Source organism: Atta colombica, unplaced genomic scaffold (assembly GCF_001594045.1).
Source record: "Atta colombica isolate Treedump-2 unplaced genomic scaffold, Acol1.0 scaffold198, whole genome shotgun sequence".
Classification (NCBI taxonomy): domain Eukaryota; kingdom Metazoa; phylum Arthropoda; class Insecta; order Hymenoptera; family Formicidae; genus Atta; species Atta colombica.
Genome location: NW_017259291.1, coordinates 3984427 through 4007697, shown reverse-complemented (window position 1 = coordinate 4007697; position 23271 = coordinate 3984427). Strand labels below are relative to the sequence as shown.

The 23271-nt window shown below is 34.7% G+C and overlaps 1 protein-coding gene and 1 long non-coding RNA gene across 2 annotated transcripts in view; both read left to right on the top strand.

Moving 5' to 3' along the window:
- The window catches only part of LOC108686868, a 292272-nt gene that overhangs the window by 33453 nt on the left and 235548 nt on the right, over positions 1-23271 (top strand). The gene's annotated exons all lie outside the window — the stretch shown is intronic.
- LOC108687012 lies at positions 300-22303 on the top strand. Its single transcript, XR_001931732.1, has 3 exons — positions 300-817; positions 20974-21085; positions 21990-22303. It is a non-coding gene; the product is annotated as an uncharacterized LOC108687012 (long non-coding RNA).

Below are 23271 nucleotides of genomic sequence, written 5' to 3'. Positions count from 1 at the left end.
CCCCCCCCCCCCCTCCTCCTCCCCTCCCTCCCCCGCGTCGCGTCGCGCCGCTCGTCGCTGTACTCTACTACGCGCGGGAAGCGCGCCGGTGCACCGCTTTCCGTTTCTACTGGGCGCTCCGCGTCGCGCCGCGCCGCGCCGCTCATCGCTCTACTCCACTAGGCACGGGACGCGCGCCGGTGCACCGCTCTCTGTTTCCACTGGTCTCGTCAGTCGTTCTCGCTCGTTCTCCCTCGACGGTTCGTCGACTGGCCGTGCGACGGCGCTTGCGACATCCACGAGAACGTCGCGTCGTCCTCTCTCTCTGTCGTCGGTGGTGGCGAATCGTGCGCGACGGGAAAAGAGGGTCCTCTCGCGTGCCGGTTGTTGTCGTCGTCGACGTGCACGTCGCCGTCATCGTTGTCGTCATCATATTCGTTATCGTGCTTCGGCGTCGATCTCGTCGCGTGCGCAGTGTTCCCGTCTGGTGGAGAATTGGCTCTCGGCCGTGCCGCTGGTTGGTTCGCGCCACGCGAAACTCGAGAGCGATGGAAATTCGTACGCGCGTGTCACGTCGCGGTGGTTGTTGCACCGTCGTTAATCACCGAACGTGGCGCCATAACGGGGCGCGTTCACCCGCGATTAGAGTGTGAGAGAGTAGAGGAGTCGATCGGAGGATCTCCATCGATCGGTGATTTAAGCACATCGCCGGCTGTTATTTCTCGAGAGGAGCCAGTGTTCGCGCGCGATTCCTGTCGCTCCTCCTCGCGATTGTGCTGTGCCACAGCTCGTGCCATAACAGGAGAAGCAGGAAGGGAGGAGGTGAAGAAAAGATGATGTGAGTGATCTCGTGCTTTGAAAATTTGGCAGCATCGTGCTGTGAAAGTAAAGCATTCTCTTTTCGCGCGAGAGTAAACAATCATCACGTTCGTGCATGACATGTTTTGTTTTTCTTCTATTTTCGCTTTTATTTTTTTATATTTTACTTGATTTGATTTATGTATCATTATAAGCGTATTATACACGTTACGCAAGACAAGTTTTTACGTCTGAAATTATGATTCATGGCAGCGCGAACTTGTTTACGCTCACATAATTGCCATCATGAATCGTATCTATATTTAATGATGTTTGATTACGAAAAACGAGCGGGATATCTTTTCGGTATTTGGATAGATGGGCATTAAATCCACAATGAGAAAAAGTAAGTTTGTATTCATAACCAAGCTCTCTCTTGTTGATTTTTGTATGGATCAAGTTGAGTATTTGTGAGACTAAACGGAGATGGCCGGAAAATATTTCGATGATGCCGTATACTCCTATACTCACGTGCATTTTATTGCAGATAAATCTGTCATATAATCGTATTGACAAACTGCTGCGCACCACTACGTTCAACTGGAAAACGGCTATACAAATAAAACCGTGCTTTACGGTGGGAATGAAGTTTCTCCGGTTTGCGAGACATTTACACGTTTGCCGCTCTCATTGCGAAACGGCCTCATGAAAATATGCAATTCTCACTGTAGACGTGAAACGTGATAATGCATCTCAAATGGATATTCTAGTTGATATTTCTGTCTAATAATATGTAAAAAATTATAAATATTTATAATTAATAATTTTTGTCATGATAAGAAAATTTGTCAGAAAAATGCAGACATGTTTAAAATTAATATAATTAATTAACTATAAAGAATTCCTATAATCGGTCAAAGTGGATCTTATAGTGTTAGTGCTTAATTATTTCTATGTGAATTTGTATGACACATCTCTGTCTCTATTTATTTGAAATTGAATATTGTAAGGTCCTTTATAGGACACAATTTAAATTAAGAAAAATATTTTTTGCAATAATAAAAAGAACAATACAATTATATTTTAAAATTTATTTTAGAAATGGATATAATATTTTTTAAATATCTTTTAAAGTAACTTTTTCATTGACATTTCGCATCAAAGTATAATCAAAATCTACTAATAGATAAGATTGCAATAGATCGTAAATTTTCCAGACGTTCGGTCGCATGTGTCGCATTATTGTTGTTTCTTTTGTCAGCAGAAGAGATATATGTCGATTTGGCGATGTGCCGATAGCACGTGTACCGAACTTTATTTTGTTTTGATTGGACATTGAACACCATATATTTTAAATGTGGGGACATCCCTCATGTCTCAAATAGATAGATGTTGCAAAGAAAAAGAAATTATAAATTTATATATTTTATATTTTATTATAAAAAATTTGCGATGTTTTTATTATTTCTATTATTTCATTTTTTATATATGTTTATTCGATAGTGCAATTAAACTCACAAAATGAATGTTTTTAATTTTTATCGTGTTAATAATTTATTAGTTTAAATGTTTCTAATTTGAAACTGGCTAATTGATTATTATGCATCCGCAACAGCAGATACAGATTTTATTTGCAATTGCATTCGGTATGCACTATTAAATATTAAGAGAAACAAATTTAAAGGTTACGTTTTGTTTTACTTTTTTTAAGGTTACTTTTACCTTCCAAATGTGTTCAAAATGTATTATTTTTATTTAAAACTATGTGATTAAAAAAAATAACATCTAATGAATCCATTTCTGTAATTGAATTATTTTGTTTCAAAATAAATAGCGTTTATATTACATATGCATGTAGTAAATCAATATAATAAATCAAATTTGAATCAAATTAATACATTTCTTGAATTAAACTTCAGCTGCATTGTTTCAGTTAAATTAACGATATATTGAGTAGAAGTAGGGGATTTTTAGGAATGATTTAAAGTAACTCAAATTTTGTATAACATGACATCATGAATTTGACAGTGTATTTGCAAATTTTCTATAAAATTTTTGGTTCTATAATTAATATGTGACGCAACCAGAACTTCAATGACTGCTTTTATGGTTTGACAAATGTTCGTATCGTGGGTATTTTATAAATGTACAAAAGACAATGGCGGTATAAATAGGTAGTCGATAAAAGCAATGCGTATTACATATATTATATATTAGCCCGACATATTTCCGGTTCGATAAAAGTACATATATTCTTTTTTTCTGTAGTATTGATATATGATTTTTTCATCAATAGTTTCTTTCAAGATTGCAAGTAAACTTTAACAAAAATTTTATAAGATGGATATGTCTTTGAAAATATATTCTTTAAAAATTATTTCATACTATTAATATTTTTCAAAATTCGTAATAAGAATTATAAAACGAAAAAAGTTATCAGAGAAAGAATGAATCATACAAATAAAAAGATGGATTTAAAACGCGTTTAATGGCCATTTACTCGGTGATATTTCTGCAAATCATGGCAGACTATCGCAGCTTTAAATTTCCTTCATGTCATAAGAATCTATGAATGGAAGACAATTTGCAGAAAGCAGGCAACGCACCAAATGCTCCAACTAGGTGACTCGTGCGCGCCAGACGTTTCCTTTCGGTAATTAGGTCAATCTGTGCCCAATGAGACGTTACTCGCGCGTTCTTGCACGATCGTTCACGACGTTCCACCTCGTTTAGGATGGTGAGATCGTTTCCCCGATTCTGTGGGTTTTAATTAAATCTTAGACATTTGCGCCGCGCTTTTACACGCTTATGGGAGACAATGCTTATATCTTTTATTTAACTGCACAAAGGAACTTGCAATTAGTATTGTGTGAGCAAACGTGTCTGAATTTCTGAATTGTAATAATAATATAGAAGTTAAATTTATATAAATCTGTGTTACGTTAATTTTTATATATTCTATTATATGAAAATAATACGATCAACATAGAAAAAACGATTTTGTTGACATATCTAAAAATTTAAGTATATAATCAAGTATAGGAAAATAATTTGAATCATCGAAATAATTGTATAGGAATCTCAAATATGTTGAGCAAAACTTTTGACGTTCTAGCAATCTGCAGCTTGAGCGTCCTGCATACATAATTATTTTGATAGTTTTACAAAATTATTTTCAGATTTGTATTAGTTATACTGATATAGATTTGTATTAATTATTATTTGTGTTAAATATACTTCATCAAAACCGTCCTTTCCGTAAATGTATAAATCGTTTAACCTTTTTAGAAGATTAGAGAAACACTAAGAATTTGTAATAATTTTAGATGTGTTCGTCACGAGGTTAATTTCTTCGTGAAGACCTCGATATTCCGATAACGAACAGGCCGCTAGAAATAAATCACGATCAAGCACGCGCACATTACGTTACGTTTGACGAGTCCTCAAAATACTGCGCTCCGTTTTAACTTCGCGGCGCGTAAAACGCGACGTTGACGAGACCGTGTTGCGAAACAGTCTCTCGTTCTTTCTCTCTTTTCCCCTCTCTCTTTCTCTTTCTTTCGTTCTCCCCGTGACTGTGCAACCGTATAAATAGAATAACTTACATTGTGTATCTCGCGGCCACAGCCGTTTGAGATCAGCGGACCATCCCCGGACATAAGAGCATCCATACCGCATGTCGAAATGTCACATTTGTTGCATTCTTATCTTAGCAATATATATTTTTTTATCGATACGTTGACGCTCTTATATCTACGCCGTCTTAAAATAATTACTCGATACATGTAGACAAACGAAATGAACCGTGGATTACATGTTGCTGTCAGTCTGTGAGAATCGTTTTATTTCCGATGATGATATTCTTTCTTCTTTGCATGAATACTGCTCGATGAAATTGATAATATCTCAGCAACTAACAAAAATAATTGATGTTCTTCTGTGACTTGAGAAATAAACGAACGAATGAAGGAATGAATGTCCTACATATAACGAATTTTCTTCCTTTGTTTTTACGTTACAAAATAACATTAATTTTTGTTTGAAGAGACTGATGCAATTCATATGAGAAACATGAGACATTTAATACTATTAATTATCACATAGTGATGGGGCGTCTTGACGGGAAATTTATATTTGTCTTGGCACACAGTACGATTGTTTGGCTACTATTTTGTAACAATGTGAAATCGGTTTGTCTGATTTAATTATAGGTCGACGTATTAAAATTATGAATTTTATTTTTCACATACAAATTAAACGATAATTAGCTATAATTAATTTATCAAATTTACTTCGTTTACGAGGAGAGATTACTCACTTCTTTTTACTAATTTTGATTAATTGTAGAGATTTTAGATGGACATTCCTAAATTAAATACCTGTAAAACTGTTTCTTTTAATGGGTCTTAGAAGCCGAGTAGTAATTGAAACTCATAAAATATTTTAAAAGTTAAAAAATTTATATTTCGTTTATGTTTTTATTTTTTTTTCTTTTTTTTACATTATATGGAAAAAAGAAGATAATAAATCTATATATGAATGACTTCATCGTATCACTTCAATTGAAAAAATTTACTTACAAGAAAGTATTTTTTCTCCTTATGTACAAAATTTATGACACTGCTAACTTTCTGATGATAAAGATTAGGCATCTATATGTATAATCTATTAATTTAAAGAATTTATAATATTTTTAAAATTTTCTAATTTTCAGTTATTATTTTGTTTCTAAGATTCATTCAAGAAAACGTGATTTTATGCACGTAATGATTTGATAATTTCCTCTAATTTCCCTACGATCTAAATCAACGAAGTTTTTCTTTATTAGATTCTTTTTCTGCAAATATACAATAGGGTTATAAAAGTTTTGCGCTACTGTTTCTCATTGTGATATTATTTTAACTCAAATTTCATTTTTTTCTCTCAAGTTGACATACATAGAAGGAGGTACAATAGTTGCCAGATAAATCATTCGTGCATGAACGTAGGGAGCGACCGTTTTTCCCCCGAATAAACCGAACGCGCGAGGGTTCGAGATCACGGTCGCACCTTATCAAAAGTATCCTACCGTTTCCGTAGTAACCGGAGGAATAGGGGTCTGCGATATTTCCGACCTATCTTCCGTCGCCTTCCCTTCAAGACCGATTCTTTTTATCGGCAAACCGAAGCTACCGCGAATAATATATAAATATAATTTCAGACATAATTATTTTTGTTGATTTTTTTTTATATTAGGGTGGTTTCTACACTGAGAAAAAAATGCTGTTGATCACTTATGTTAATTACAGCCCGTAATATAGACTTTGAATTGAATCAACAGCATTTTTTTCTTAATGTATGAATGGAATGTTCCACGAAGACTATATTACGGAATGTCTACTCGTGAAACGTCGTGACCGCGCGCATGCGACAACAAATTTTTCCTACATTGAAATGTATATTTCATAAAATACATAATTATGAAAGTATCTTTATTTTTAAAAGTATTTTTATCATTTTTTTTTTCTATTGAATTATTTTTATAGAATTATTTTTATATGTACTTAAATATGTTTCTATTTATACCAAAGACATCTATGTTATAAAAGGAAATATCATTAAATTATCTTCTGTTTGCCTAAGGAAATAAAACAGAAGAAAAAAACGCAACTCGCTCTCGATGCTTACTCTTCTGTTATACCAGGTTACTTACTCGCGATTCATTTCCAGTTGCATGGACAGTAGTTTTCGTTTATTGCGGCTTTTCTACTCGCTCACGTAGTCCTACCCTTCTTCTTTTTCTTGTGCTTCGCGGAATATCTCTCCACGTTCCTTTGGTTTATTTCAATACATTGCTTGCGGGAGGAAATCGATGGAACTCGTTACGAACTTGCTGCACCGTAGAAAAGCCGGCGACTAGGTGCTGACTTTGATAACAAAAAAAAAAGAAAAGAAAGAGAAAAGAAAAGAGTCGGATAAACGATTTTTGCTGCACGCGAGATCCGGATCGTGAAATTGCCTGCAAGCTCGATGGAATAAACTTTTTCAGGATTCAGGAAAAGGAATTCTCATGTCGAAAGCAACGTTTGCACGTATGATTGAAACCGCAGAATATTTCGGTAATGTCTATTTATCTATTGTTAACATTCTGTAATTTAATTAACATCTTTTTGTAACATAAATCTTTCATTACAAGATTGTAATAAAAAAGCTGAAAATCAGAGAAATCAGGGAATTATCAGGTAAATTGAAAACAGTATGTCAAAAGAAAATCAAGGACTTTTGTAAAACTTTCTGGAAAATTAAAATTCTTAGCTTTAAAAAAGTTTAATTTACATATATTTACCTACGCGATTTTCGAATATTATTAACTTAACAGTTAAAAATGTAAGCAGTATCAGCAACATTAATAATAATTTATATTGCTATGTTAAATTGGTCTTTTAACAAAACATATTTCTAAATTGGAATGAAAATATAAAAAATTTTTAAATATTATTGAAAGTCAGGAAAAACTATGAAATTTTGCTGGAGTTAGAGAAAAGTTATGGAATTTTAGGATAAAAAATTTATGACAACCTGCTATAATTATATTAAAGAATTTCATTAGACTGGTCGATGCTTGTTGAAAATTCTGTTAAAAATTCGCTATGGCTGCTACACGAAGATTGCCGGCGCGCAGAATGTTCTTTTTTTGTTTATTTCACATCCATTCCCGGTCAATTTCGGAAAAAAAGGGCCATCGTACTGAATGAGACATGCGACTGACACGCACGTAAACGTCATCGTGGCTACATTGGGGCCAAATCGACAGCTGTTCCTCGTTCTCGCCTCCTGTCTTCTGGATATTTTTGCGCCTCTCTTTAATTTACTCTCCGTCCGTTATGGCATTCCGAACATCGTCGATAAGGTTGACCTATTGTGTTGTGTAATCGTAATAGTCAGTTGTCAAGTTTCGTGTTTGGAAATTAAGAAAAAATTGACATAGATTTATATAAACTTTATTATGTGTACATAAAGAAAAAACGTTCTAGTCGCATAAATTTAAATGTCGAATTTTAAATGCTTTTTACAAGTTAATATAATAATTTTAATTTGTTATTATAAAATTTAAAATATTTTTATTACATATAATTAAATTATTTCTAGAATTAATCTTTTTAAATATTTGCATTCTCTTTTTTTATATGTTTTATTGTCGGGATATTCTCCCGGGAAGATGCTAATTGTTGTTGATTAGAAGCATCAGTTGCAATTAGTGAGCTTATTTGAAGGAGAGACGGAACATATTGGTTATACGATGTTTCGCATTCGCGATTTTGAGACGGCAAACATTTGTTGGCAAACCACGAAAGTCCTCGAGACGAGTTCTCGTTTCGCATACTGAATTCATTAGGCTACCTGACCAGCGCTTTGTGCAATTCCATTTTCTGAATTAGTCGCGCGTGCTCGCTTCGAAGATGCTTTTATATCGACATCGACACGCTCCACATAATAGTATCTCGTCGGCATTTGGAGTATGCAAAGGTTAGAATTTATCAATTACATCACGAATAGGTGGGCACCTTAAGATAGCAATAATCGCGACTTATGAAGAACTTAATTTTGTTCCTAATATTCGTTCCTAATATTATGTATATTATTGATCCATTAACGATAATAAATTAGGAATAATTTATCAGATGCGATTTTCTTTGTATCATGTTATTTATTTTATGTTATATTATATATTGGTACAAAATAAAATAAAAAAAAATACCGGAACAAAAGTTCCAGTAGTAATGTTACGAATTATAAAATTCAAGCAGCTATAACTTTGTTAAAAATGAAGGAAATTTAAATTTAAAAAAGAAGGTTTCAAGCATAAAATCTCTATTTTTGGAATATCATGTATGTTTTTTGAGTTTTTATGAGTTGATAATTTTTATACATAGGAAATTTTATACATATGAATTGAACAAAAGGAGAAATTTTCTTTTTACTTTGTGAGCCTGTCACGCGTCTAAAAAAGATTTGCAAAAATTTTCAACTTTTTAATGTGAAAACTTGAAGTTTTTTCTATAAAATTGATTTTTTAAAATGTTTCTAAGATATTTTGTGTTGCTGAATTATAATAGGATTAAAAAAAGCGTTTGGACTCGGACTATTTATAACTCTGTTAAAAATTATTGTATTTAGAACAATAGATTTTTAAAACTGAAAACTTTGCTCTATTGAATTTAATTGCTAAATTATTTTTGAAATATATAAATACAAATGAAGTAGCGCGAACTTTTGTTTCGATCCACTACAAATAAATTTGTCGGAACTTCTATTGTTCACTCACATTTTTCATTTTTACATCCTTGCCACAAAAAATACGAAGATGCGCTTTGAAATCGCTCATACTAATGGATGAATCCGGGAAGAATAAACATGTATCTTAAAAGTAATGACGCGCAAGAAGGCGGGCATGTAAAGAGGTAACGAGATATAAAACGGTCATTTAAATGTCATGAAGGCCCTAGAGGGACACAAACGGCGGGTTGCATTTTTGTCCTTCGGTGCAACAGTGTTGTGGTCGTTAGGAGGCGATCGTGCGTGCAAGATGACGCGGCTTCTTTCTCTTAATGCTCCTCGTATTCTTTTACGGTTATCACTGCACCGCCTGACGACGATCACTTCAGACATCCACGGGGTATCTCTCCTTTAATGACTCCTTTAATCGTCAGATACCGTGCGATCTTCCTTCACGACGCTATGATATTTTTATATTTTCACGTTGGAGTCAAGTTGATTTTGAAGTGCAACTCGAAAATTCGACTTTTTTTATTGTTGTTGAAAGAAAGTGTTATGTAAAATGAAAGTGTTATGCAATTTCTCAAAATTTAATGATATAATATTTTATAGTCTTCCTTTTGAAGGAATTTGAAAAGAAATTGTAAAAATTTAAATTTTATTTATTTAAACTGATTTAGAGAAAAGAATGTTGTATATGCATATTATTACGTTGATATATTTTTTTAAATTAAATCAAAATGTATTGAACTCAAAATATCGAAATTAATACGAAAGGATTAACGGATGATTACCGTGATGAGTTAGTTTATTTGAAAATTGCTGCCATTAAATTCAAATGCTTGAAAGAATCATGTTTTGTACGATTTTCTAGTTATTCTGCACTTTCTATAGAACATGATAGCTGGAAGCAGATGTCTGAAAATCAAAGATTTAGCAATGGCTTCAGGCAACGATGTCGGAGTACAGAGAAAAGCCCGATAAAATCGAAATACGTTGGCCTTGTCGATCGCTCGGCTGTTCGGCTTTAAGACCTTCCACGATAACCATTGAAGAAAACCTTGCGAGCTATAGTCATTGCTTCGGAATCTTCGTGGTCAATTGGATATCCGATGCATCGTGTATCGATTCTTAGGCTCGAGTGATCTTACGGTATTATCACTATATATGATACTTGCCCATTCAGAAGCATGTAAATTGGAGTTTAGCATTTATAAAATTGGTTTTTGTGAGCTTACACAGGAATATGCGAATGACGTAAAATTCTGAACCGAGTTTTAGATTTATAATTTTCATAAGTTATTTCAGTACGCATATTTTTGCATGATAATATAATTCAACTAAAAAGTTCAACAAAACATATTTTTTTCTTGTAATGTGAATTTCTTGCAAGTAACTATTTTATATAATAATGATTATTTAACGCGAAATTCAATACGTTTCTAATCCAGTTATTTTATTCGTTGTAATTAGGTTAGTTAGCAAGTTAAAAAAATTGTTTGGTTGTATAAGTCTGAATAAAATAAAAATTGAAGATATATTACAGTCTGTTGTAATATTATTGTAATAAGAAAATACACGTGTAAACATTTTTTTTCGTACTTCGCTCATAAGCAGATGAGAAAAGTATGAATTTCATTGCTGTGTATGCAGTTAGTCGATGCCAGTAACAGAGTAGTAATAGTCGTGGACAGCGATCTTAGCCATTACCCGCAGGGACCTTTAATTTCAGTTGGTATGTTCGCCGGGTATCCGAAGTAGTTGACAAATAAAGCTGCAGAAGTATTGCTGGAGTTGCCGCGCGAAAGCCAAGACTGAATATCCACTTTTCTACGGGCACTTTTGGTTCTAGCAAAAGGAATAGAGAGAGAGAAAAGTAAATAGATAGATAGAGAAAGATAAGAGACGCCGAATGATTGAAGAAGGAAGAAGCGAGACGGAAAGCGGGACGAAAAGAGAAGGAAAGAGAGGTCTAGGATTTTGGCGACGCTCCAGTATTTATATAAATATCACTGGGAGTCACTATGTGCCCTCCTCCCTTCCGTTTCACCTACCCTCCTCCCTGGCAATATAAACTTCATTATTTTTTTTTCCTGTCCACTCCACGCTTTTTATCATTTTTCGCGCGCGCCGACTAAGAGGTGCGAGACTCGTCCCTGTCGTATGTCACAACTCGTAATGAGGTTTAGCGTGCTTTCGCTGCCTCCACGTGTCACAACTCTTATGCATGCTCGCGTTGTTCTGTATTTTTCGTGAAAAGGATCGCGAAACTTCCTGTCATACAGTTGTCTCGTTCGTATATTACAATCGAAATTATGTTGTCGATGGTACAGTAACATTTATTTAATTTCTTCGGACGTCAGACATCAATCATTTGTGTTTATGTACATTTATCATCTTTATAAGATTACATGGTTCATATTTTTTACGAATGAATTATATCGCGTGACGCTATTTCTTACTTTTTTACCTTTTATTGTTAGTGCCAGTTCTAAGGAGTAGTTGTTAGGAATTAATGAAATATTGCATTTATGGGTGACAGCTGAGGCTCATAAATTTTACTTTAATTTTGATTTCATGGACTATTAATTCTAAAATAACGCAATGTTCTAGAATAATATGTTTATCGTCAAAGGACAAACCAAATTCTAAGAATGTGCGATACAGAGTAAAAACTATTTCACAATTGTCAATCTGTATATAAGTTACTTGACAGTCCATTTCACGTCCCATAAATGTTGAAGTGCAGTCTACGACTAATTTACAATCCGAGAATGCGAAGCCAATCCTTGCGTCACGCTGCTAACAATATCATCGCTGAAGATGAAATAGCGACGTTATCGCGTGTGCCTCTGTCATTTCTCGTAATAATAGAAAATGAGTTGTGTATGTTTTTCCGCCGCTATGCATTCCATTTTGCTTGCGTGTTCACGGCATTTGACCTTCGGGCAAAATCTCGCAGAAAATCGTTTTGAAAAATCCTAGGCCAGCTGGATATATGCAGTTACATTCACAAATACTACTTCGAACACGGAAGAAAGTGCTCTCGTGTAACATCCTCGATATTCGCTTATTCTCGAAGGACTGCTGGGCTCCTTGCGAGAATGGTTGAATGGGGGCATAGAGGTGTTCGCCGGTTACGAGTAGAGAGTATAAAGACGTCGCGAAAGCAAGTACGCTTGGATCCACCTGGGAAATTTAAGAGAACATTCCATCGTGTAGTTATCACGAGGATACGTGTCGCTCGCGCATTGGTGACGTTAGCAAAGTCTTTTCCTGACCCCGTTTGGATGTTCCGCGAAGGTCGAAAGACCTTCTTGACTATCGTTTTTAGAATTTATCGCGTTCAACGACGCCATAACTACTTGCCACTTACTACTATCTGGTCAGATAAAAGCGTACTGAAAGGAAAAATTGATTGCTGTAACAATTTAGATAGTAAAATATGGCATAGCATTTTTAATCGACTGCAGTAACCAGTTTTTGGTTATAGCAGCAAATTTTTAGTTACATTAGTTTATCCGCAATGTCAGTATATGATTTCGATAGGTTAACGCAACTAAAAATTTGCTGCTACAACCAAAAACTAATCACTGCAGCCGATTAAAAATGTTCTGCTATATTTTATTATCTAAATTGTTGCAGCAACCAATTTTTTCTTTCAGTGCGGAAACCCTTTTTCATCACGGAATGGCATAGCGTACTTTGAACTGGCTTGACGGCTGTCCATAGAATTTAATTATATTATATCGTTGTTTCGCGAAATATTGATTTACGAATGCAAACTTTTCCCTTATGTGCTGACCTTTTGTTGTTAAATTTTATTATAATATATACTGTTCTTAATTTTAATTTTTCAAATTAAAATTTAATGAAAGAAGAATTATTATGTTTACAAATTATTTACAATAAATAAGATGCAGTGAGTATTGTGGAAACATATCAGTGAGATATATTGAAAATTAAAGTATGTTACATAAGTTTATTACGTTTCGCGTAAATTTGTATGTATTTTGATATTTGAAAAGAAATATTTAATTTAGAGTAATATTGCATATTTGTATTTTTTTCTTACTTTTTATAAATGATGCTCTGCAGAAAACTGTTCAGAATATTATCACTTTTATTAAACTTCTATCTCTTCTTTGTATCTAAGAGTAACTCATCTTTATATTTATTTTAGCTTGACCCATTAATATTTCCTTCAATATTTAATATGTTCTTATAAAAGTATAGCATACACACACACACACACATATATATATATATATATATATTTTTTTTTAAATAATATTTACATACTGATATATGTTGCTACGATTGTTCTTTTTATAAAAGCATTTCTAAAAAACATTAAATTATATTAATACGGAAATATATATTGGATCAAGGTAGAATATATTTCAATCTATTCTTTCATCTTTAGACTCAAAGGATAGATAGAAGTTTAGTAAAGGTGATGAGAGAAAGATGTTCTAAATAACTTTTTCAAAAGCATTATTTATAAAAAATAAGAAAAGGTAAAACATAAATATTTTATTATATTTAAATATTTGATTTATAGTAATATTGAATATTTACTGTAAATTGTGACGTCCAAATTTTTTCACGTATCGTAAAACGAATTATTCATCATTAAAATTACGAAGCAACATACACAATTATTTTTAACATGTGCATATTTTTAATCGATTTCTTCTGTGAAAAGCGATTTTTTTCTTATATTGCGATGAAATCGTAGATGCAGTATGCGCGATATTCGCTTGACGCATCGTCGAAACACTCATGGTATTTCGCGCGCACCTGTGTATAAATATTGTCGCCACGGTGCTGCCGAGAACGCACACAGACGTCGTCGAATTATAGGTTGAACAGGTGCAGGACCACTTCGTCGTTTCGACGAATGACGTGCCGCTGCGAACGTGTGGTCGCTTGAAAGCTCCGTGTCGAAGCTTCGTCGCCATGGTCACAGTCGTACGTTTTTCGAAACGATACAGAAACTAACCGGGTTTTAGAGGAATCGACCGCTATTTTTAAAGAAATCATTTACTTTTTTTTTTTAGAAATTTTATAAAGAGCAATTATATCGAAATTAATTTGATGAATAATGTATGTAATTTTAGAATGATTTCTCTTTCATATTACTTTTATATTGCAACGGAAATATAATTAATATATTAATTTTATAAATTTATTATTAAATGGCAAATGTTTAATACGTTATTTTAATGATTGCAAACGACATTTTTCCATTTTGTTAACTTTTAATTGTGGAATTACATTGAATATTAATTTCACAATGAAAATTCTTGTAACTATTATATTTTTTATTTCGTTGTATTGTATGAACTCGTTAATCAACATCGAAACGAATAACATTGAAAGTTACGAAAATATCAAAAAGATTGCAAGTGAGGCATTACGGAGCAAATGATGAATGTATTTGACATTGAGTACTAGCTTTTTAATTAGCTGGAAACGTAGTATTTAATATCAAACAATTTTTTTGTAATCAACGACTGCATTTAAATTAATTTGATTACTATGAATCGTCAGGGGAAAATTGTGAATTCAAATATCTGGCAATTATTAGCGGAATTTTGTAATAAAGCGTCCGGAACGCAGAAAATTTCGTTATTTAATTACACCACCCCCGTCGTGCTCCAAGAGCGAATTTAAGAACTTTGTAGGGCAGTTTTATGCGGAAATTACTATCAGACATTCCACAGTTTATATTGCGTAACTGCCGCTTTGAAGCAATTCCACATTAATACGGCATCACGTTTCTTTTCTCTTTTTTTCTTTCATCCTAGATATCCAGTCATTTAATCGATTCGCAAACCAATCATCATTAGGTAAATGTTATAATTTTGTATTTGCACAATTCTGTATTTGCGGATATTGGGGATTAATTCGCTACTTTCAATTATATAGTTTTTACATTCCCACTCGAAATTACCGTCGAGCAGATTAAACGCAAATAATCACCGCTAGTAATTGGTAGACACGGTAAATGCTACGTAATTAATCGCGTGCTAAAAACGTGTTATTGACTCGCGTTAAAAGTTAAATTGAATGTCGGGAGTGGCGGTGGAACGATATACCTTGTTGCTGCTATATACGTCGACAAACCGCTCTCGTTACGAGCGACTGTAATTTCTTAGTACCTCCGACCGCGCGCGCGTGTCTCGCGGATCGGCAAACTATAGCCAGCAGCGTTACACCGTTTGCGCATTAGGATGATGGGGATAGCCGGAAGAAATGCAACATTTCACCCAGACACGCGGCAGTCGAGTTCTTGCACATAATTTGCCAAGAAGTTCCTGAGATTTTAAACGACAAATGAAGAAACAAAAGAGGATATATATATATATAAAATTTAAATTAAATTAAAGGTATAAATAGTTCTTGCAAGTTTTAAAAAAAATATATATGCCAAAAAAATATTCTACATATATATATGTCTTTTAACATTTACAAGAATTTTGAATATTTACTTTTAATTTAATTAATTTTATTTAATTTTATTAAATTGTAAGTTTCTTTTTTTCTATTAAAAGACTTGTAATACACTATGTACTACATATATAACGAACCATTTCATAAAGATGTTTTTATGAATGGTATATTTAACCGCTGCATTCAATAAAATCATTATTATTATTATTATTATTATATTGGGCCATAATATGCAATATGATTCAGTACGTGTTATTGTTATATACGTGTTACTGTTATACGTATGTATAAACAAAATGTTAAGAAAATATTCAGTTCAGAATACTTAAAAAATCCAAAGAAAGCGCACGACTATGATCGATGACTGTGTATACGTTATTAACATGACAATGAGCAGCATCGTTGCGCGCACATGAGACGGAAAGGGAACGCTTCTCTCAAGTTTGCCTTGGTGTCCGTCGTGATTCACTGTTCCGTTATTCCGCGGCTAGCAGTACTACGTCTTCGCGTAAGTAATGCTCGCTTTTCCGGGAATCGTCTACCCGCGGGATCCTCTCGTTCCATGCGAACTAGAATCCGAGGAGGAAAATTAATTCTCAGTGCGCGGAAGTTGGCGGCGAAGCACCGTTTCTCTAGGCTTCTCTTCGTTAACGAACTGGGCTGCTTTATTATAGAATTGCGTGGTAAAGAGAAAGACAAAGAGAAAGGGAGGGAGGGAGGGAGAGAGAGAGAGAGAGAGAGAGAGAGAGAAATTGATAAAAACAACAGCATACTAACAACTCTGCGTCCTCCGTATAGACGTGCTTTCGTAGGATTTGTATTTGCCTTGCTTTCGCGTGCGGGCAAATAAGTCAGCATAGGATAATCGCGTTTTTTGCTTGGAAACTATACTCATTCTGCGGCGTACACTCGAGGGTGTAATTTAAATTTCTGACAATATGAAGTACGAACTTTGCGAAGCTCGTCGGAAACGTTGAGATTAGTACTTTCTTAATCCAGAAAATGTTTCGAAACTAACTTTTATGGCCCCAACGGAGTTGAGCTATTGAAATAAATAAACGGTACAACCATATGTTAATAAATTTTCTCTTTATGTTATTTTTTGTACTTGCAAAACACTTTTAAATTATCGTAAAAGGAGGTAAAATTAATACACGTTGTGGATACATTTTAATAATTTATAATTGTGAAAATATATTAACTATATCTTTTAAAACATAAAAATGGGAAAAAATATTTTCTTTGGAAGCGAGTTTTATGTCCTGAAGGATATTTTCTTTAAATAAATTTTATCGTGCAATAACATAAAACTCGAAGTCTTATTTCTTAGACTTACGATAAGTTGGTTCTAAGAGAGGTACGGATTTACGACGCGACGTTGTAAGGGCTTGAAACTTCGACAGAAATCACGCTAGAAGCTTCTCGTACTCGTTACGCAACGACCAACGGTGTTGGCTGGCTGACTAGTCCGCAACTTTTCTACTCGACAACTTCGTTCTACTTGTCGGACTTTTTTTACGCGTGTTGCGTGGATGTGCCTCTGCATAAGTACGTTGCCCATCATCGCGCTCTTACTTAACGTCGCATCCAGTAATAATATTCTTGTCCGCTTTCTATGGTATAGAAATTGCGCGAGAGAAGAAAAATGTGGTAGTACTTTCCGAATTCTTGGCAAGCGAACGGCACATTAAAAATAAAGCAAAGCGAAGTGCTGAAAGTGACAGTTGAATCGACAGAATTCTCGATGTCTTCGCGCGCAATGACCTCAAAACTTTTAGCATTGCCGAACCCGAGAATAGCTGCGATAACAAATTGCACCCCGTCGAGATATATTTCGGTGCGCGCGCTTTCGTGATTCGCATTCGTGAATACCGACTACTCGTAATTGGATAATAAATCATTCGACATTCGATCATCGTGTTTCGTATGTGTAGTGCAACGTGCCGTTAATTATGGCCGTGGCCGAAAGTGGATTTCTCATTCTTACGTCTCGCGACACGTCGATAATCGTTTCCCGAATCGATCAATCACGTTTAGCCTCGGGAAGTCTCGTCTCGAAGAACTTGATAGCTGGCAGTGCTCTTTTACGAAACGTTAATCAATGTCTGAATCGCCGCGGTGTTTGACGTCACTTCGTCATCATAAGACCGTCTCCTTTTTACGCTTTTTGCATATCCTCTTGTATCGGACATGTGTCAACGTAACATATCGCTAATATATTTAATTTATGAATCATTCAAGCGTACATATTGAATTACTCGCGAGTCGCATAATTGCTCTTCATATTTAAAAATATTCTAATCGATTAATAAATAATTTCACAACTTTGCTATTTGAAAAATATCCATTAAAATATCCATAATAGGAATTTGTTGTGTCATTTTTTTAAATTAAAAATTTGGATTTTCAAGCAAGAGTTGCATTTTGAGAACTCTTTTTCTTGTTCTGCCTTGAAACTTTATTATTTTTTTATCTATTCGAATTATTCTTATTCTGACTTCTACTTTTTGCTGATATGCGAATTCGAAAGAACTGACGTCTATTTTTCTTTCTTAGTGCTCTTCTGGTTCTTTCGCATTTTTCGACATCTTTTCTTTATACTTTGTTCTTTTCGACGACCGCCGAACTTTACCTCTTTGTACCCTAAAGAATCTTGTTCTTTTTTTCTCTCTCATTCCTTTTACATTTTGAATTGCGTTGACTCCGCTGCATTGTCATGAATCATACTACATCAACTTTAAATTAAAATCTAGCGAAACGTCTGTGACGAATGATGCGGAGCTGTTTAATTATGCGCTAAAAAGCGCTTGTGGGAACATGGTAGAGCAGCCGGAGAAGAAGAGTCACTTTTCATCATGTTGCTTCTCGTTGGCCTGCTTCTTGTTATCCGATGTCGACGATGTCGGACAACTCGCTGCCTTTGCGTCTCTCTCTCTCTCTCTCTCTCTCTCTCTCTCTCTCTCTCTTTTCGCCTTCCCTATTTTTAACGCCCGCGGCGCGTGTCGAGAGATTGTCGGTGAATAATCGCAAACTTCACATCCATTTGCTTTCCGAGTATAGCTATCGACCGAACATTAGTCAACCTTTCGGACTTCCGTTTGCTGAAAAGGTATTCTTTTTGTCAATACTTTGAAAAAAGTTTTTACTATACTTTCTTCTCATAAATTTCAAGACGATGCTGATCGATTTAGCAAAAGATATATTTCTTTAGTTGTCTTCTTACAAAAACATAACTGTGCAATAATTGAAAAAGATTGTTTTTTTTTAATTACTAAATATATTTATATTAAATTTTGTAATAAAATTTTTATTAAAATTTAGAATTTTATAATATTTGTTTGTTATAAAATATAAATAATTTGGAGATGTATTATTTAAAAAAAAATATGATCGGATTTTGTTTCGTTGAAGTTTGAATTTTTTAATTCTATCAATATAATTAACATTTTTTTAATCATACAAAGCTTAAATAAATCTTAATTAAGTGTTATATAAAGTAAATCAAAGAAGATCAAAGAAGTTTTAGTTTTATATGATGTTGAATATTGAACAAACAGATTACATAAATCGTAATCGAACGAAGTCGTATTTCCTTATCGGAACAACAATCTTGATCAGCCTTACATCAATAAACTTCGGTTTTTACGATTTCACGTCTGCGATCCTAAGAGCGATAAAAAGGGGAGAGATGAGGTGATACAAGGAAAAGTAGCAAAGAGAAACAGCGTAGAGATAGGGCGAGGTTTAAATGCGAGCGCAAAGAGAGAGACTCTAAGCTGTCTCCGGCGTCTTGCCATAAATCGAAGAAGTCCGACTTTTCAGGTCGCGTACCGCCAAGCTCTCTTTCTCGAGCTTATTTAAATCATCCCTAAAGCCTCTTTAATATTGAAAAATGGTCGCAGGCAATAGTTCGCTCTTCACGTTCTCGTTTCTTCCTGTGAAAACTGTTTCGACTCGTTGAATAAACGAACTGAGTTCATGTAATCATGTGACTGTTAAGTTAACAATAATTGTACTAATTCCTACATATTTTATACATTTATACATTAAACTTTTGATGAATTTGACTGTTCGTTAAAACTGACTATAAACGTTCTAACGAAGCTTTTTATTCCGCACATATTAGAGTGTTGTGCAATATTGAATGCTATAATGTTTGCTTCATCATATAATTCGTTACCCGGAAAACGCGATTTCCGAATATTGGATATACCACGAACGAGATTTGCACGGCGTTACTCGATATTCATTTGCAGCAATCCGGAATGATTCGCATTTCACGAATATACGATTAATTCAGACTCAACGTGTAGTTACGAATGTTGTGCTCGATAGATGATCTAAATTAATCATTGCCATTTTTTTTTGCACATCATTACCAAAATCTTGCGAGTTAAATTTTATCGCGCATCGATATCACACTATATCGTTACGCTTTTTATTAATGATAGAACGTTCGTTTAAAAAGTTGAATTGCCGGACGGAATTTTAGATCATCAAACGTCGCGAATGTGAAGGCCTGCGGATACGCCCGCGAATGTTGGATATCCGATATACGGATGTCCGCAAATTCAGAGGAAGATAAGAGAACGCGTTCTAACCGTGTTCTAACCATCTTCCGTTAGCCTAACTCATGTATCGTGCCCATTTCCATGTTCGATGCGCCGCGTTTTAGGAGGATAGCTGAGGGATTTAGGTAGAACGTTAATAACATTCGCCTAACTTTGACCCTCCCGGCTGTCGAGCTAAAGCGTAATGAAGCTCTGACGACCTTTCGCGTTCGCTATATGTCGCTCGACATGCGTTGACGTGCTTTAGGATTCTCATTCCGTTTCGTGACGGTGCATAATCGACCTGACCGTAGGATTACCAGACGAATCGTTGTTGAATCGATCTTTCCAAACAACGTCGAAATTAAGGTATTCACGCATTAACCTGCCAAAAGATTAATTCCCGTGTATGTATAAAAAATACGTAATTTTGTCCATGAATGAAATTAAAGTAAATTAGCGAATAGTACCTAGTTAAACTTGTATCATTATTGCGAATTACATTATGGAAATGTGATGAGTGTGACCAGTAATGAAATTGGATGGAAATTGTAAGAGATTATTATATAATGCAATTAACATCTCATGTGTTTGCTTTTATGTATTTATTCTATGGTATTTTTATGAATATTTTGTAATTGAATAAAATCTTTGTTCTTTTTTTTAATAATATTATGCGGTTTTAAAGTTGACACAATAGATTAAATTAAAGTGTTCTTTTTATTATTTAAACACTATTTCGATAATTGATTATCGTGGGATTCTTGTCGCTTGGTAAAACTGCATAGCGAAACAATGTGCATGCAGACATTGCTCCGCCATGTCATAAATCCGGTTGTGGAAAGTCGACGGCGATTTCGCGCGGGTCGCTTCGCTGTAAATTATGAGGCGATCATAATACGTTTTATGACTTTTCGCTGTTTCGTTTTAGCCGCTACAGCCTGCGACTTTGTATTCCTCGGGCATCCCGGGACGACACCTTTACATCTTCGTCATGCCTCGGTTACGCTTCGTCTGCCTCTGTTAGACAAACCGACAGTTAGGTACGTCTTTTTGCTGCGCGTTTCGCAACGTTGGCGCGTAATGGCGTAGCGCGAAACTCCCGTCTGCGTTTGCTGTTTATTCATTATACACGAGCTCTCTGCTCGTTAGAACAATATGTAAGTTGAGCTTTTATTCGAGATGGAATGACTCGGGGGAAATTTCTCGCTATGCTACGCTTTTGGTTTTTATTACCGTTTATTATATGGCCGGTTATTCTACAAAAAACAGCGCATATTTTACCAAAAGTAATTAAGAAACTGTAAATATAAATCAAATTATTGATTAATTATTTAGAGACACATATTGCATTTTTATACACTGATATCGTTGTCCAGATTTTTTATTTAGAATAAACTTGCTCTATGAATGAGATTTAATTATTTGATAAAATTTTGATAAAATACTAAGGTTTCTATTCTGTAACTCTTAATCACTACAGAGTCGATGTCGTTATATTGTTGTTACGCACATTTTATACATGGTATATATATATATATAAAAAAAAAATATTATCATTAGGAATTACAGAATAGAGATTTCAATCATCTCCAATTTAGAAGAATTGTATGTAATTTTTAAGAATATTACAATTTATTAGAATTTTTAAAATATTTTTGACGTATTACGTGGATGAATCAGTAAGTAACCTTAATTTTTATCATTTCGATTATTAATAGCAAAATTAAGGTTACTTATTAATTGACCTATCTAAACCTATATAAAAGAATTATCATTAAAAGAGACAATAATCTTACACTGGATTGTATTTTCATCGTAATATTATAATAGTATAATAGTACACTTGATATTATCAACGAGCATTGATACAAACATACATTGATACATACTTCTTTCTTTTTTTCGTTTTTTTTTTCTAATCTCACGTTCTCTTTGCTCTCGTAGACATTAGAACTCTCCGTTCCATTTCCGGCAACGCAAATCCAACCTTGTCCGACACGCAGGAACCGTCGGCTCCTTCGTTCATACGAAGTTTGACACGGAAATTTATTCGCGCTTAACCGATTTGGCAGTGGTTCAAGACGGATGCTCCACCCACCCGAGAAGTCTGCCGCTGTTTTACGATCGAAGTTCAGAACGACATTTGCACGTCGGCTCTTTCGTCTCGGTTCCACAGCCGACACCGCCATCGCCGCCCTCATCCTTTGTACTATTTCTTCGCTGCACCTTCTATGAGGCCGGTTTCTCGGTTTCTCTCGTCGCCGTCATCGTCAGCGTACTCCTCCCTTGTCCGACATGCTCGAATGATTCGCCGTTATTTTCTTTCTAGAGACTTTCCGTCTCGGTAAGCTCGGGTCCTGCCATCCATCGAGAGTGGACCGATGACTGGAACGGTTATATCGGATGATAAAAATTCGTGAATGAATCTGAGCAAACGCGCTTCGCTGGCGAGCTTCGGGGGATTGAAACGCCGCAGGCTAGCGAATGAAAGAAACAGACATTCATAAAATGTGATATGCGGAGTGCAAAGAATGTTTAGCACGTTGACCGACGAGAAAAAATGCCACAGAACCTTCGAGAGTTATGTTCGACGAGAGCGTTTGTTTGAAGTATTTTATATCCGCTTCGATATCGCATTTCCGTGTTACTTTGTGTAATTCGAGCTACACTGTCGAATGAAATTTGAGATATTTTTACGCCCGTATAAGAATTTATTTACATGAAAGATACGTATTAAAATATTCGGACGGAGAGATGAATTTATATAGCGTTAATATTTTATTTTAATTTTTGAATATACTTTATATTTGCTTAAACATAAAACTTGATTTTGATTAATTCATTATGAAGCAATAACACGGAAAAACAGCATACATTTGATGAAAGCGAGTTCTAACGGCGAGTGATTACAGAAAATTTCATAGCGGATGGTGGAGTGCACTCGGCTTTTACGTACGTTGGGATTCCACAGTGCGAATGATTTTCATATATAAATGCTATTCACTTTCCACAATATTGCATTTTCGAAATTATTAACAATACGCGCCCTGCTTGCAATTTTGTATCCGGAAATTGTGTATTTGCTTTTACGCTTCGAAAACACATAAACTGTGGTATGAAAAAAAAAAAGATCTCTAAATAATTCTTTTTCATTTCTACGAATCTGAATAATCTGCGCTTTAACGTGTGGGAGTGATTTATACGAAATTTAGCTCGAGTGCAAACA